This window comes from Pseudophryne corroboree, chromosome 5, assembly GCF_028390025.1.
Source record: "Pseudophryne corroboree isolate aPseCor3 chromosome 5, aPseCor3.hap2, whole genome shotgun sequence".
Lineage (NCBI taxonomy): Eukaryota > Metazoa > Chordata > Amphibia > Anura > Myobatrachidae > Pseudophryne > Pseudophryne corroboree.
Genome location: NC_086448.1, coordinates 501,665,376 through 501,680,021, shown reverse-complemented (window position 1 = coordinate 501,680,021; position 14,646 = coordinate 501,665,376). Strand labels below are relative to the sequence as shown.

At 43.7% G+C, this 14,646-nt stretch overlaps 1 protein-coding gene and 1 pseudogene across 1 annotated transcript in view; one reads left to right on the top strand and one right to left on the bottom strand.

Annotated features, from left to right (window-relative positions):
• The window catches only part of LOC134927913 (serpin B5-like), a 201,677-nt gene that overhangs the window by 18,682 nt on the left and 168,349 nt on the right, over window positions 1-14,646 (top strand). The gene's annotated exons all lie outside the window — the stretch shown is intronic.
• On the bottom strand, window positions 13,212-13,330 carry LOC134930428 (5S ribosomal RNA; annotated as a pseudogene).

Sequence of the window (14,646 nt, the reverse complement as noted above, 5' to 3'; positions counted from 1 at the left end):
CCCAGGTTCAATGTCATGACAATTACTGTTCGGTAGGTCAGGAATCACCAGCTTTAGATTCCTATTTTGATTCCTCAATTGCTGGCTCATCCTAACCAAATATTTCACAGTCACTTCGTTATTGCATTTCAAATCATCCTGGGGGTCTATCATTACATGGGGTTGTCGGCCAAAAAGAATCTCAAAGGGTGACAGATTAAGGGGGACCTGGGAGTGGTTCTCTTGCTGTACAATACTAGTGGCAAAGCTTCTGGCCACAACAATCCAGTCTCAGCCATCACTTTGCTCAGCTTGTTCTTAATAGTGCTGTTCACTCTCTCCACCTTCGCACTCGCCTGTGGTCGGTACGGAGTATGCAGCTTGCTATTAATTCCCATCAGTTTGCACATAACCTGAAAGACTTCACCTGTAAAATGGGTACCCCTATCGCTTTCAATTATTCTAGGGATACCATACCTACACACAAATTCCTGCACAATTATCTTTGCAGTGAACGTAGCAGTATTTGTGGCAGCAGGGAACGCTTCTACCCAATTGGAAAACACATCAATACAGACTAACACATATTTTAAATTGCTACAGGGTGGTAACTGTATGAAATCAATTTGTATTACCTGAAAAGGGCCGTCTGTCGGAGGGATATGGGATGGCTCTGTTGGTATTGACTTTCCAATATTCTTCCTCAAGCAAGTAAGACATGTCATTGCTCTCTTACCTGCATGAGAAGAGAATCCTGGCGCACACCAGTAGGCTCTCACCAGCTTACACATACCCTCTTTACCCAGATGAGTCAGACCGCCTCAGCTAAGCTTGGGAGATATGCTCTGGGGGCTACTGGCTTACCTTGTCCACCTGTCCAGGGTCCTGAGGACTCCTAGCCATACCCCTTTGACCTCCAGACCGCCTTTTCCTGTGGAGAACACAAATTTTGCATTTCAATTCATTTTTGTGTGTTGATTGTGTTGAATGTCATCAGTGATGTTGTGTTCGTTTGTATGGGGGTGCTGGCTGCTGATTTAGCAGCTTCATCTGCCCGGCTGTTACCAAGTGAAATTGGGTCTTGGTTGTAAGTGTGTGCTTTGCACTTGATAACATCCACCCTGTCTGGTTCTTGTATCGCTGTTAGAAGCCTTTTTATGTGGGACGCATGCGCTACAGGTGTGCCAGCTGCCGTCATGAAATTTCTGAGGCGCCATAGGGCCCCGAAATCATGCACCACTCCAAAGGCATACCTAGAATCTGTGTATATATTAGCTGACTTACCCTTGGCCAATTCACACGCTCTGGTTAGGGCGACCAGCTCAGCAACTTGTGCTGAGTGCGGTGGGCCCAGGGGCTCAGCTTCTATGATACTTCTGTCATCTACAACTGCGTACCCAGTGCACAAGTCTCCCGAGTCCGTCTGTCTGTGGCAACTACCGTCAGTGTAAAAAGTAAAATCTATGCCTTCCAGTGGGTTGTCACTAATGTCAGGTCTTGCAGTGAAAGTCTGGATCAGGTATTCCATACAATCATGCGTATCAGTGTCTGCACTAAATCCTCCTTCACCATCATTCTCATCCTCCACCCTTTGTGTCTGTCCAGGCACACTTGGCAGATAAATTGCAGGATTTAGTGAGCTGCATCTTTTAATGGTGATGTTTACAGGGGCAATTAGTGATAATTCCCACCTTGTAAACCGCGCAGATAAGACATGTCTGGTTTGGGCAGAGTTCAGTAAGGCTGATACTGCATGAGGTGTATGGACGGTCAGGTTGTGTCCTAACACTACGTCTTCGCTCTTACTCACTAGCAAAGCTATCGCTGCAACACTTCGCAAGCATGTGGGGAGAGACCGTGCTACAGTGTCCAACTGTGCACTGTAGTATGCTACTGGTCTGCTGGCATCACCATGTTTCTGTGTTAAAACACCTGCCGCACACCCAGCACTCTGTACCATACAATTCAAAGGGTTTCCCATAATCTGGCATGCCTAATGCAGGTGCCTGCGATAGGCACTGTTTGAGTCTCTCAAATGCCAGTTCGGACTCATCTGTGTGCGAGATCCGATCTGGTTTGTTCGAAGAAACCATCTCTTGCAAAGGTAAAGCTAGTATGGAGAACCCTGGGATCCAGTTTCGGCAGTACCCACACATTCCAAGAAAAGTGCGGATCTGTTGCTGGGTTTGTGGCAGAGTCATGTCGCGAATCGCCTGTATTCTATCAGCGGTGAGGTGTCTAAGTCCTTGCGTCAAGCAATGTCCCAAATATTTTACCCTGGTCTGGCACAGCTGTAACTTATCCTTTGTAACCTTGTGTCCCGTATGGGAAAGAAGAAACAGAAGCTGTTTCGTGTATTTCAAGGACGATTCGAGTAAATCAGAACACAGCAATAAGTCATCGACATACTGTATTAATACTGATCCGCTCTCAGGTTGAAAGGATTGTAAACAGTCATGCAAAGCCTGGGAGAAAATACTTGGGCTGTCAATGAAACCTTGGGGGAGACGAGTCCAGGTGTACTGTACTCCCCTGTATGTAAATGCAAAGAGGTATTGGCTGTCAGGGTGCAGAGGGACAGAAAAGAAAGCAGAACAGAGGTCAATAACAGTGAAAAATTTCGCAGTAGGGGGAATTTGCATGAGGATGACAGCTGGATTGGGCACTACGGGGAATTGGCTCTCAACTATCTTCTTTATCCCCATTAGATCCTGCACTAGCCTGTAACCCCTCCCCCCACTCTTTTTCACAGGGAAGATGGGACTATTGGCAGTGCTGGACATCCTGACTAGGATGCCCTGTTGTAGCAACCGCTCTACGGGGTACACTCCTAATTCCACCTCTGGCTTCAGAGGATACTGAGGGATTTTTGGAGCTATCCTACCATCTTTTACTTGCACTACTACTGGAGCTACATTTGCCATCAATCCAGTGTCTTGTCCATCTTTGGTCCAAAGGGAACCTGGTATTTGTGAGATTATTTCCTCTACCTTTGATGTACACTTGTCTGTAACAGCAGAATGTGACATTAGCCTTTGTGGGGTGTCTAACATATCCTGCACTTCCTGAACGTGATTCTCAGGTATATCCAAGAAGACACCCTCAGGAGTACAATATATGACACACCGCATTTTACACAATAAATCTCTTCCAAGCAGGTTAGTCGGAGCCGATGCAGCTAGCAAAAAGGAATGCTTGGTCTGCAAAGGCCCTATCGTAATCTCTGCTGGTCTACTCAAAGGGTATTGTTGCACTATTCCTGTTACTCCCATTGCCGAAATTGTTTTACCCGTGGTTTTCATACCTACCGTTGAATTTAACACTGACCTGGCCGCCCCTGTATCTACAAGAAAAGGTAATGATCTACCAGCTACATCAACTGTGACCTCAGGTTCACTATCAAGGCTAGCAATCAACTTCACTGGCTGCAGACTACAGGTGTGGCCCAACCCCTATTGTATATTGTGACCCTCCCGCAGCGCACTGGCAGCTACAATATGTGAGGGGGGTAACTGAGAATTTTCGGAGGTCTGCCAGTCCCTCCTAGGTGGGTACCTCCTTGTTTCCCCTGCATGTTGCTCATAACTTCTCCTATGCGGTCCCTGATCCCAATTATGTGTATTATAGTGTGGTTCATATCCTGGTCTAGGGGGTCGGTATACATTATGTGTGTCTTTATACCTACAGTTCCGTGCAAAATGTCCTTCCTTCCGACAGTTATAGCATACTACTACATGCGACTTACCATCAGGGGTCTGGGGTTTTGGCTGATGTGGTTTTGTTGTAAGAGCATTTATACTTACTGTCATCAGCTTATCCCCCTGAGACTCCCTGTGTTTAATGACGTTTTGGTCGTGCTCGATAGCGGACTCTCTTAATGCAGCCACCGAGATACCTCTCCAGTTAGGTAGAGAGGTTTGTACCCTTGTTCTTAATGCCTCTTTTAACCCGTCCATTAATACTGACACAGCTACCTCCCTGTGATGTACATTGTCCTTAATGTCCTCGATCCCAGTGTATCTAGCCATTTCCTGCAGTGCTCGATGGAAATATTTAGATGCCATTTCACCTTCTTTTTGTCTTATGGAAAAGATTTTATTCCATTTGACAACAGTAGGGAAATATACTCCTAATTGCAGATTGATTTGTCGTACTCATCAGTGTACTCATCAGTGAGAGGTACTTCTGCGTCTAATCTACAATCAGTAATGAATTTTGCGGGGTCAATATTGGAGGGTAAACATACTCGTAGCACTGTTCGCCAATCTTTGTTTGTGGGTTCGGTGGCGTTACCTAACTCTTTAATGAACCTCTGGCATGCGACTAGATCTTTTCTGGGATCGGGGAATTCTGCCATAATTGACCTTAACTCTGTCCGGGACCAGGGACAATGCATGGCAATGTTCCTGATGGGAGTTACTCCCTGAGCGTCAGTCCTCCCATTGGGGACTGCGATCACCCTGACAGGATTTAATTCAACTACGTCATTCTGAGTTGTCTCCACAATGCGAGGTGCTATTGTCTCTGCATAATGTATGGTACCGTACTTACCTGTGGACACGACCTCACTTATCCCTCCGCTAGGGGGCCTTACTACTGCTCTTGCTGGTTGGGCCGTGCCCACCTGAGTGTCTTGTATGGTGGCTGCTAGAGAGAGTGCCGATATCGTGCTGGGCTCATCTTCCTGCTTGCAGTCCTGGGGAAAATTTAAAATGGGATACAACTGGCAAGGATTAGCGTTAGTACATTTATCACCTATACTTTTATCTGATACCAATATACCATTGTCTGTAGCCACTTTCTCCCCCACAATATACGGTGGTGGTGGTGTGGTTGCCATCATTTTCCTGCTAGGTTTGGAACTTGCTGTGCGAGCTAATTCTCTTTGCATATCACCCTCTTGCTGCCATAAATTTAAGCAATCTGTATGTCTAATCCTTTGTTTTCTGGACTTTATTAGACATATCCTAATCCTTAAATTCTGCAATACCTCTGGTTCAAAATTGCCTACCTTAGGGAATGGTTCCCTATCTTCCGCAGTCATACGTTCCCATTCATTGCATAAAACTTCTGTGTGTGATCCATACTTTTCACACATAATGAACCTCGCTGACCCCCTGGGCTACGGTATGTCAACCTGAACCCTGGTTGCGCGTCCCTTACTTGAGCAACTGGCCCCCATAATTTGCAGGTATTGCCCTTTCGGCTAATCCCACAAAAAACCCAAAATACTCAATATAAGGCAACGGTGAAAGTTCTCCAAGTGCTTTCACCCACTCACGCCCACGTTGGCCAGTACTACCATACACTGTTGATAGAGAAGGCAATGTACCCAACCTAGGGCCCCTATGTAACCTCTATTTACTGGAAGTTTCTGGGAATAACTTACCCTTTCCAGTAAATATAGGCTGTTGGAGATTTCCTGAGAGAGGCCAGCGAAAATTCCCTAAACCTTTATTATACACAAATCACGCTTGCGTATGCTATATACAGCACTAATGATACCGCGATTTTACGCAAAGCTCGTAGAAAGGGTATCACGTTGCGCTAAATATTGCACCCACGAATGCGCGGTCCAATCGCACAGCGTATAGGTACTTGTTACTTATCCACCGTACGACCACTGGAATCGAATCACAAGCTGCGAAACCTCAGCCGGAGCGTATCAAAAACTATATGGGTAAACCTCGCTGACCCCCTGGGCCGCGGTACTCTAAACCTCGCTGACCTCCTGGGCCGCGGTACTCTACTACCTTGCTCCTTTGTACTTCAATCTATATTAACATGAGTCAGCTGCCTCACGCCACCAAGCCTCCACTCACTCGGTGTACCACTTCAACGGGATCCCGAATTCCTGGGGTCCACTACGTTCACTGTTACGTTCGCTCACTCACGTTCGCTCACTCAAATACACATTGGTTTTCTGTACAGAAAATTATCTTTCATTCAGATAAAACAGCTTTATTCCCAGAGGCAATACAGTAAAAAAGGTTTTATTTAAACTAAATCTTGGAAACCGAGCAATTTGTGCTAATGTAGCGTGGCTACTGTCCCGCCTTTAAACTAAACGATACTATTGTGTAATTTGTACTTAGCGGCCATACGCTTACGCATGTTGCGTAAACACGCGACCATGCGTATGTCTTTACGTTGCGTACGCAGTCCCGTACTTTGTCTGAGACACGTGTACAAAAACCGTACGTCCGCAATAGTACAAATCCCACACTTCTATAAATGTAAGCGATATTACCTATAATCGCTCACTTAACAAAACATAGTGTCCTTCTGTATAAACCTTTTTAACTAGACCAGTCTGTGTTTGTGTTTTACGTTTATTTCCTTAATATTTACTCTATATTTTAACTATATAGCAACAAATTTCTCAGGCCTTTACACAGGTCTAAATGAATCTAGTAATCAGTACTTATGGCAACAATGTGAGCGGGTATACAAAGAGTATGGGTGTACGTTTGTGTTGTGTGCGCATTTGGCGCCAAACAGAAATTCACAGACTTTTTAAATAGCTTTGCGTATTTGCTTTACGGGTCCTACCAGCATCCCTACAAACCATGCAGAGCAGATGCCATCTAATCAGCACTAAAATAGGGTTTCCAGTGTATCTACCAGCCAGAAAAAGGTTTACGTAGGATACCTGTCCGCCCTTTGCTGATAGATAAAGTCTGCTTTAACCTGCTAGGCTGCGGGTATGAGGAAAAACCGGACGATGACCCCAATTGATAATGTCGATTTTATCTTAAAACATAAAGCTATACCTTTAAACACACTTTTAACATAGAGCCGCTGCGGCCGCTAGACTTAATATGCACTCTACGTACCTTTTACGCAATTTGCGTAATGAGTCCCGTACAATGTACGGACTTTGCGTACACACGCCGCGCTGACGATACAAAGTACTCGCAGCACGTACACACCCAATTATTACACTTTAAACCTCATACAGCTAAGCAATGCGATAATGAATACACTTTAAACCTTAGCAGGGAAAAGAGGACACAACACCGATTTGTAGTTAATCACTGGGTTCCGACACCACAGAGTAATATTTCTGAAAGGGGGTTAACAATACAAATTATGCACTACAATACAACAGAGTAAATGGCTACAGTCAATGTACATATGTGAGAATATTCGCTTGCGCAACCCGGCCCGGTCCTCCGCTATCAGGTTGATTGCGTTGTGAGTCTTGTGTCCGGCCAGGCTGCAACAGGCTTTATTTATACAACTCTTCCAAAAGCAATACAATGGATACTGTAATCCCTTTGTCCATTGGACACAGGAATGCACTTTTACAGTACAGGAGAGGTCATAGGTCGATTTGAAAAGGTAGGCAATGTCTTTCCTAACTGTTCTTGTGGGTGGTCTCCTCTGGATTCCCGCCGCATACATAATATACAGTAAATACAGTTTATATCTATATTCTGCTTCTGCACCTAACTATCCTCAGGAACATGCGATCTTCCGCAAACCAACACCGGAATGTTACCCTTAAAATACCCTACAGCTGGATACCAAACACCACCTTATAACCTTAGTTTGTCCCCTCTTATCCTGTAAAGGTTAATCCCTTTGTTCTGGAATCATTTAAACTGTTGTTACTTTCTGATGTGGTGCAGGGGGGCTATGTGTACAATGTGCACTATTTGGATTAAATATGTAATGTTTTGATAGCTCTCCATGCGTTCACAAACTCTGCCGTAAATACCCATACCACGCGCAGGACCGCGGGAGCGACCATACGCAAATTGCGGATATGTGCACGCACGGCAGAACAAGTACACGCGCAAAGGCCATCTGTGTGTGTAGTTTGTACGTGATGTGTGTTCTGCAATATTTTTTGACTTTGACACCAATGTGCAGTAATACGCATTTTAAGCTCCTTTTAGAACTATCGAAGAAGAGCCGCCAGTCTTCTGCTCGATATTCTGGTAAGCCCGTCATCTGGAGAAGTTCAGGAATATTGTTGAAATACACAAGATTGTTATCTTGGCTAAAGAACGGCAGTATGGCTTGCTCTCTATTTCGATACAATGTTATAGTAACATCCGTCTCATCTTGAAGTCTGGATGCTAAAACCTGAGATCCTTTTTGCTATAAATTCAAGTCACGAATAAAAATCATTTAGTTCCTTTTGAGAACATTTGTTTGGAGTAGAGGAACTTTCTTCCAACTCGCTTTCATCTGTGTTGTTACTTGCACTGGATCAAATTAACATTTCCACATCATCACATTCAACTTTGCACAAAGAACTGAATTAAGTTACAGGTAAATCTTTGCTATAGTATGTGGTATCAGTTACTTTGCAGAATTCCCATTTGCATTTCTTAAATCGATTCATACCCTTTACATGTACAGCACAAAAAAAGCAGTCACTCAAGTGATCTTTCGGCTCACACCACATCATTGGTATGTCCTTTTCGATCACCTTTAGTCCAATTGCGGAGTGATTCCACGCAGGTTTTACAAACTTTATGAGGCACTCATATCTTGTCTTGCTGGCTTATGTGATGTCCAAAATAAGCCTGATACGCGTGTTTTACTCATACAGTTATATCTTTTCTTTCTCTTGCAACATTATATTTGCATATAACAAATGCCTTTTTTTAACATTATATTTGCCACAAATATAACAAAAAACATTAGTGTTGTTAGTACACCGTCTCCAAGAAGAACTAATTTTTACGATGAAAACATTTTGTTTGACATTTTGTTTCCCACATTCAGTGCTAATTCCCAATAAAAGCAGAGGATGTACTGCACAAAACAAGCCCAATCGGTGGGAAATCGGTTATGGTGGGACAGAGAGAGGGCCAAACAAAAGAATAGGAGGTGTGCTAACTGTGTCACTCGGTCCTCTCCATTGCTCCTCTCTGAATGCTGGGAGGAGGCGTGGATGTGGTCTTTGAATGTCCCAGCAGGCTCAGCAGTGTTTTGACACCCCTCCTTCAAGCGTTGGTTAGGAGATATGAATGTATTATGTGTCTCAAATGTTACTACCAGATACATTATCACAAATAAAACATTCTTGTTATTGTTGTAAGAGGGTACTTGTTAAAAAAGCAAAACTAAGTCGATTATTTTTTTATATATATATATATATATATATATATATATATATATATCTATCTATCTATCCTGATGATGGGGTGAGACCCCCGAAAACGTTGATGAATCACTAAAGATTATTTACCTTTCCAACTGGTAGTGCCGCCTCTTCTGTTGTTCCATAAATATGTATCTATATATATATATATATATATATATATATATACACATATAAACACATATATATATATATACATATATTTATATATATATATATATATATATATATATATATCCAGAATCTGCCCCGGCACTCCTCCTGTAAGCCGGCTGAGGTGCCCTTCCTTGTGGACATGCTAGTCCACCCACATATATAAATATATATATATACACTGCTTGAAAAAATAAAGGGAACCCTAAAATAACACATCCTAGATCTGAATGAATGAAATATTCTTATTAAATACTTTGTTCTTTACATAGTTGAATGTGCTGACAACAAAATCACACAAAAATTATCAATGGAAATCAAATTTATTAATCCATGGATTTCTGGATTTGGAGTCACACTCAAAATTAAAGTGGAAAAACACACTACAGGCTGATCCAACTTTGATGTAATGTCTTAAAACAAGTCAAAATGAGGCTCAGTAGTGTGTGTGGCCTCCACGTGCCTGTATGACCTCCCTACAATGCCTGGGCATGCTCCTGATGAGGTGGCGGATGGTCTCCTGAGGGATCTCCTCCCAGACCTGGACTAAAGCATCCGCCAACTCCTGGACAGTCTGTGGTGCAACGTGGCGTTGGTGGATGGAGCGAGACATGATGTCCCAGATGTGCTCAATTGGATTCAGGTCATTGGAACGGGCGGGCCAGTCCATAGCATCAATGCCTTCGTCTTGCAGGAACTGCTGACACACTCCAGCCACATGAGGTCTAGCATTGTCTTGCCTTAGGAGGAACCCAGGGCCAACCGCACCAGCATATGGTCTCACAAAGGGTCTGAGGATCTCATCTCGGTACCTAATGGCAGTCAGGCTACCTCTGGCGAGCACATGGAGGGCTGTGTGGCCCCCCAAAGAAATGCCACCCCACACCATTACTGACCCACCACCATTACTGCCAAACTGGTCATGCTGGAGGATGTTGCAGGCAGCAGAACGTTTGTTCTCCTTGGCATCTCCAGACTCTGTCACGTCTGTCACATGTGCTCAGTGAGAACCTGCTTTGATCTGTGAAGAGCAGAGGGCGCCAGTGGAGAATTTGCCAATCTTGGTGTTCTCTGGCAAATGCCAAACGTCCTGCACGGTGTTGGGCTGTAAGCACAACCCCCACCTGTGGATGTCGGGCCCTCATACCACCCTCATGGAGTCTGTTTCTGATCGTTTGAGTAGACACATGCACATTTGTGGCTTGCTGGAGGTCATTTTGCAGGGCTCTGGCAGTGCTCCTGCTGTTCCTCCTTGCACAAAGGCGGAGGTAGCGGCCCCTGTATTTGTTCACCTTGACAAAGGGGCGTCCGTGCCCCGAAACGTTGGACCACTAATTTTTGCCTACATGGATTAAAAGCACTAGCACTTTATTTACTGCGGTTTCAGTCTCTGAGTGCCGCTGATTGATTTACTGAATATTTTTGGATACTTGCTTCCAGAAGGCACCGGAGCATCATCAAACTGTCTATGGAGAGTGCCGATCCGAGCCACACTTTTATATATATATATATCCAATAGTAAAGAAGGCACTCACCAGACTGTTATTGAAATGCAAAAAGGCGTTTATCAAATTTCACATCAGCGATTAATTCATGGTTGGTCGACGTTTCGGTCCTAGCCGGACCTTTTTCCAGACCAGTATGTACAACCGTCACAATCGTATGTGATTGTGACGGTTGTACATACTGGTCTGGAAAAAGGTCCGGCTAGGACCGAAACGTCGACCAACCATGAATTAATCGCTGATGTGAAATTTGATAAACGCCTTTTTGCATTTCAATAACAGTCTGGTGAGTGCCTTCTTTACTATTGGATATGTTAAGGGACCTTGTGGAAACAAGTGTTTCTCTGGAATTTGGACACCCCGGCAGATGACATTATATTGATAGTGAGTGCCACTTCACTAACTTTGGTATATATATATATATATATATATATATATATATATATATATATATATTATACAGTACAGTGCAGCTCATGCAGTGCCAGCCTGGAATTTTAAGGGTATATACATTGTATACCCTAAATACACATGGTTATAAACTTTTCATTGGCTTCATGGTATCAAAAAGTTCTAGGTGTTAACATGAGTATATTATAAATGAATAAATAAATAACAGAATAAATAAGATTTTACTTACCGGTAAATCTATTTCTCGTAGTCCGTAGTGGATGCTGGGGACTCCGCAAGGACCATGGGAATAGATGGGCTCCGCAGGAGACAGGGCACTTTAAGAAAGAATTAGGAATACTGGTGTGCACTGGCTCCTCCCTCTATGTCCCTCCTCCAGACCTCAGTTAAGGAAACTGTGCCCGGAAGAGCTGACAGTACAAGGAAAGGATTTTGGAATCCAGGGTAAGACTCATACCAGCCACACCAATCACACCGTATAACTCGTGATAAACTTACCCAGTTAACAGTATGAACAACAACAGAGCATCAGACAAACCTGATGCAACCATAACATAACCCTTATTTAAGCAATAACTATATACAAGCATTGCAGAAGTAGTCCGCACTTGGGACGGGCGCCCAGCATCCACTACGGACTACGAGAAATAGATTTACCGGTAAGTTAAATCTTATTTTCTCTAACGTCCTAGTGGATGCTGGGGACTCCGTAAGGACCATGGGGATTATACCAAAGCTCCCAAACGGGCGGGAGAGTGCGGATGACTCTGCAGCACCGAATGAGCAAACACAAGGTCCTCCTCAGCCAGGGTATCAAACTTGTAGAACTTTGCAAAAGTGTTTGAACCCGACCAAGTAGCTGCTCGGCAAAGCTGTAATGCCGAGACCCCTCGGGCAGCCGCCCAAGAAGAGCCCACCTTCCTTGTGGAATGGGCTTTACTGATTTTGGAGGCGGCAATCCAGCCGCAGAATGAGCCTGCTGAATCGTGTTACAGATCCAGCGAGCAATAGTTTGTTTTGAAGCAGGAGCACCCAGCTTGTTGGATGCATACAGGATAAACAGCGACTCAGGTTTCCTGACTCCAGCCGTTCTGGCTACATAAACCTTCAAAGCCCTGACTACATCTAGTAACTTGGAATCCTCCAAGTCATGAGTAGCCGCAGGCACCACAATAGGTTGGTTCAAATGAAAAGATGACACCACTTTTGGCAGAAATTGCGGACGAGTCCGTAATTCTGCCCTGTCCATATGGAAAACCAGATAGGGGCTTTTATGTGACAAAGCCACCAATTCTGACACACGCCTAGCCGAAGCTAAGGCCAACAGCATGACCACCTTCCATGTGAGGTATTTTAACTCCACGGTTTTAAGTGGCTCAAACCAGTGAGATTTCAGGAAACTCAACACCACGTTAAGATCCCAAGGTGCCACTGGTGGAAGAAAAGGGGGCTGAATATGCACCACTCCCTTTACAAACGTCTGAACTTCAGGAAGAGATGGAATTACAGAAGACTCTTGTGTGGGTGCACTCTTGTTTAGATTGTTAATATGACAATATTAAAACATAACTTTTATTATCTCATAATAGTTAGAAAAAAATCCACACTTTTATAATCCACTTGAATTAATTAGACAAACTATATTGTTACCCATGTAGACCACAAACATCTATGCGAGGTGTCACCCCTATTTGATGGATCTATTGGGAATTTTTATCTCACAAAAAATTGGAAATGTTCTGGTTAGTCTATGTTATTAGACTCAGGAGGGATGTAGACACTCAGGCTCTACACCCTGATCCTATCCCACCAGCACAAGCTCAGCTTGTATTAATAAGACCTCCAAGGGTCATTGATCCGAAGTATTATCAGGAGTATAGATCTTTATTCGCATTGGCAAATGTCAGATCTGTGACATATCAAGGAAAACGGTACTTGGAGAGAGTCAAAGTTTTGGTGACACAGGTCAAGTAGGTGAGCAGAAAGAGATGATTGAAGAAAATGTGGTGATCCTGCTGTTGGTTTCAAGTCGAGAGGGTCACGAGTTACAACACCGGGTATTCTCTGGGGGTCACCCTCACAGATACTAACCCAGCCCACCACCGTTTTGCTTCCAAGATCGGACGAGATCGGGCTCTGTCGGTGGGGTATGGTAGTAATTCACTGGGCCTTCTATAGCCAACTCACCAATGAGAGTGCACCTAAGGAAGATTCGGGAAAGAGAGAGAGTAGATAAGGGCGGATCTGCTGTCCATGTTAGGCACAGGGTAACCTGTGGATCATGGATGAGAGTCCGCAGATATATGGAGAGGAATGAGGGTATAAAGGTATAGAGAAAAGAGAAAACTTGATGTCAAGACAAAATACTGTCAAAGATTGACAGTGATGAGTAGAAATACAAATAAAACCAGGTAGCTGAAGATATCAGGTTATATTAGGTAATTACTCTGTTGACGGAAAATGGAGATAACGAGTAATGGAAAACAGAAATTGATACACAGCCCCTAAGGGGTACTAGTCATCATACTTATTCACACCTATGCTATAGAGGGCAGACACGCGAATACTATGTATACCATATCACATAGATGAAAAAAATATATAATGACGGTGTGATATTCCTACCTAGATTCCTAGATAACCCTGATTGGGTCTGATTAATATCTTATATGGAGCTACAGGACTAAAACATCCAGCAACAGTATACAGGTGTTTCAAAAGATCCACAATCTCGGATGTGTATAGGGGATATCCCTGTTGGCAGTATAATCGAGAGTGGGGGTAAACAGGCCCCTAGGATGCTGACTTACAAGATGCTTAAAAAAATGTCATTATTAATTCTGTACTTATTGCTATCTAGGCAAGGTTACTGAAATAATATAGTAGTAATAAGTAGTTGGGATAATATTGCTGAAACACGTAGCAATAATAATTTAAGAGAGAGAAAGAAAAAAAAAAAAAAAAAAGAGGGGGGGGGGGAAATGGTGAGGAAAATGTATCGTAACAATCACTGCCCAAATCCCTGGGCTGCCGTGATGACAAAGGGGGGCATGTCGGATTGCTGCCTGGGTATGTGGGAAAAAGTCAATCCCAGAAAAAACAAAAAATATATCAAATTATATATAGAAAAGTGTACCGGTCCCTGCCCAGGTCCCTGGGTCAGTCACTAAATAACAAGATGCAAAATTCCACTACTTCAGTCTTTGGTTAAAGTTGAAGTGATTCATGCTGGGATGCTGGGATAGGTAATGCTGAAATGCTGGAAAACGCGTTTCACCCGTCCTGCGGGCTTGTTCACTTCCAATGCTGCTGATATGATGTGGTGATAAGGGTTTCAATATCCATCTGGGTGGCTGTTAGCCAATAGCTGGAAAATGCTTAATTGCTGAGATCGTCCTTGGACCTCCGCTGTGCTCAGCGGAAGTGACGTATTTTTCGGGTTGCTAGGCAACCTATGCATTACGTTGTGGCGAAGTT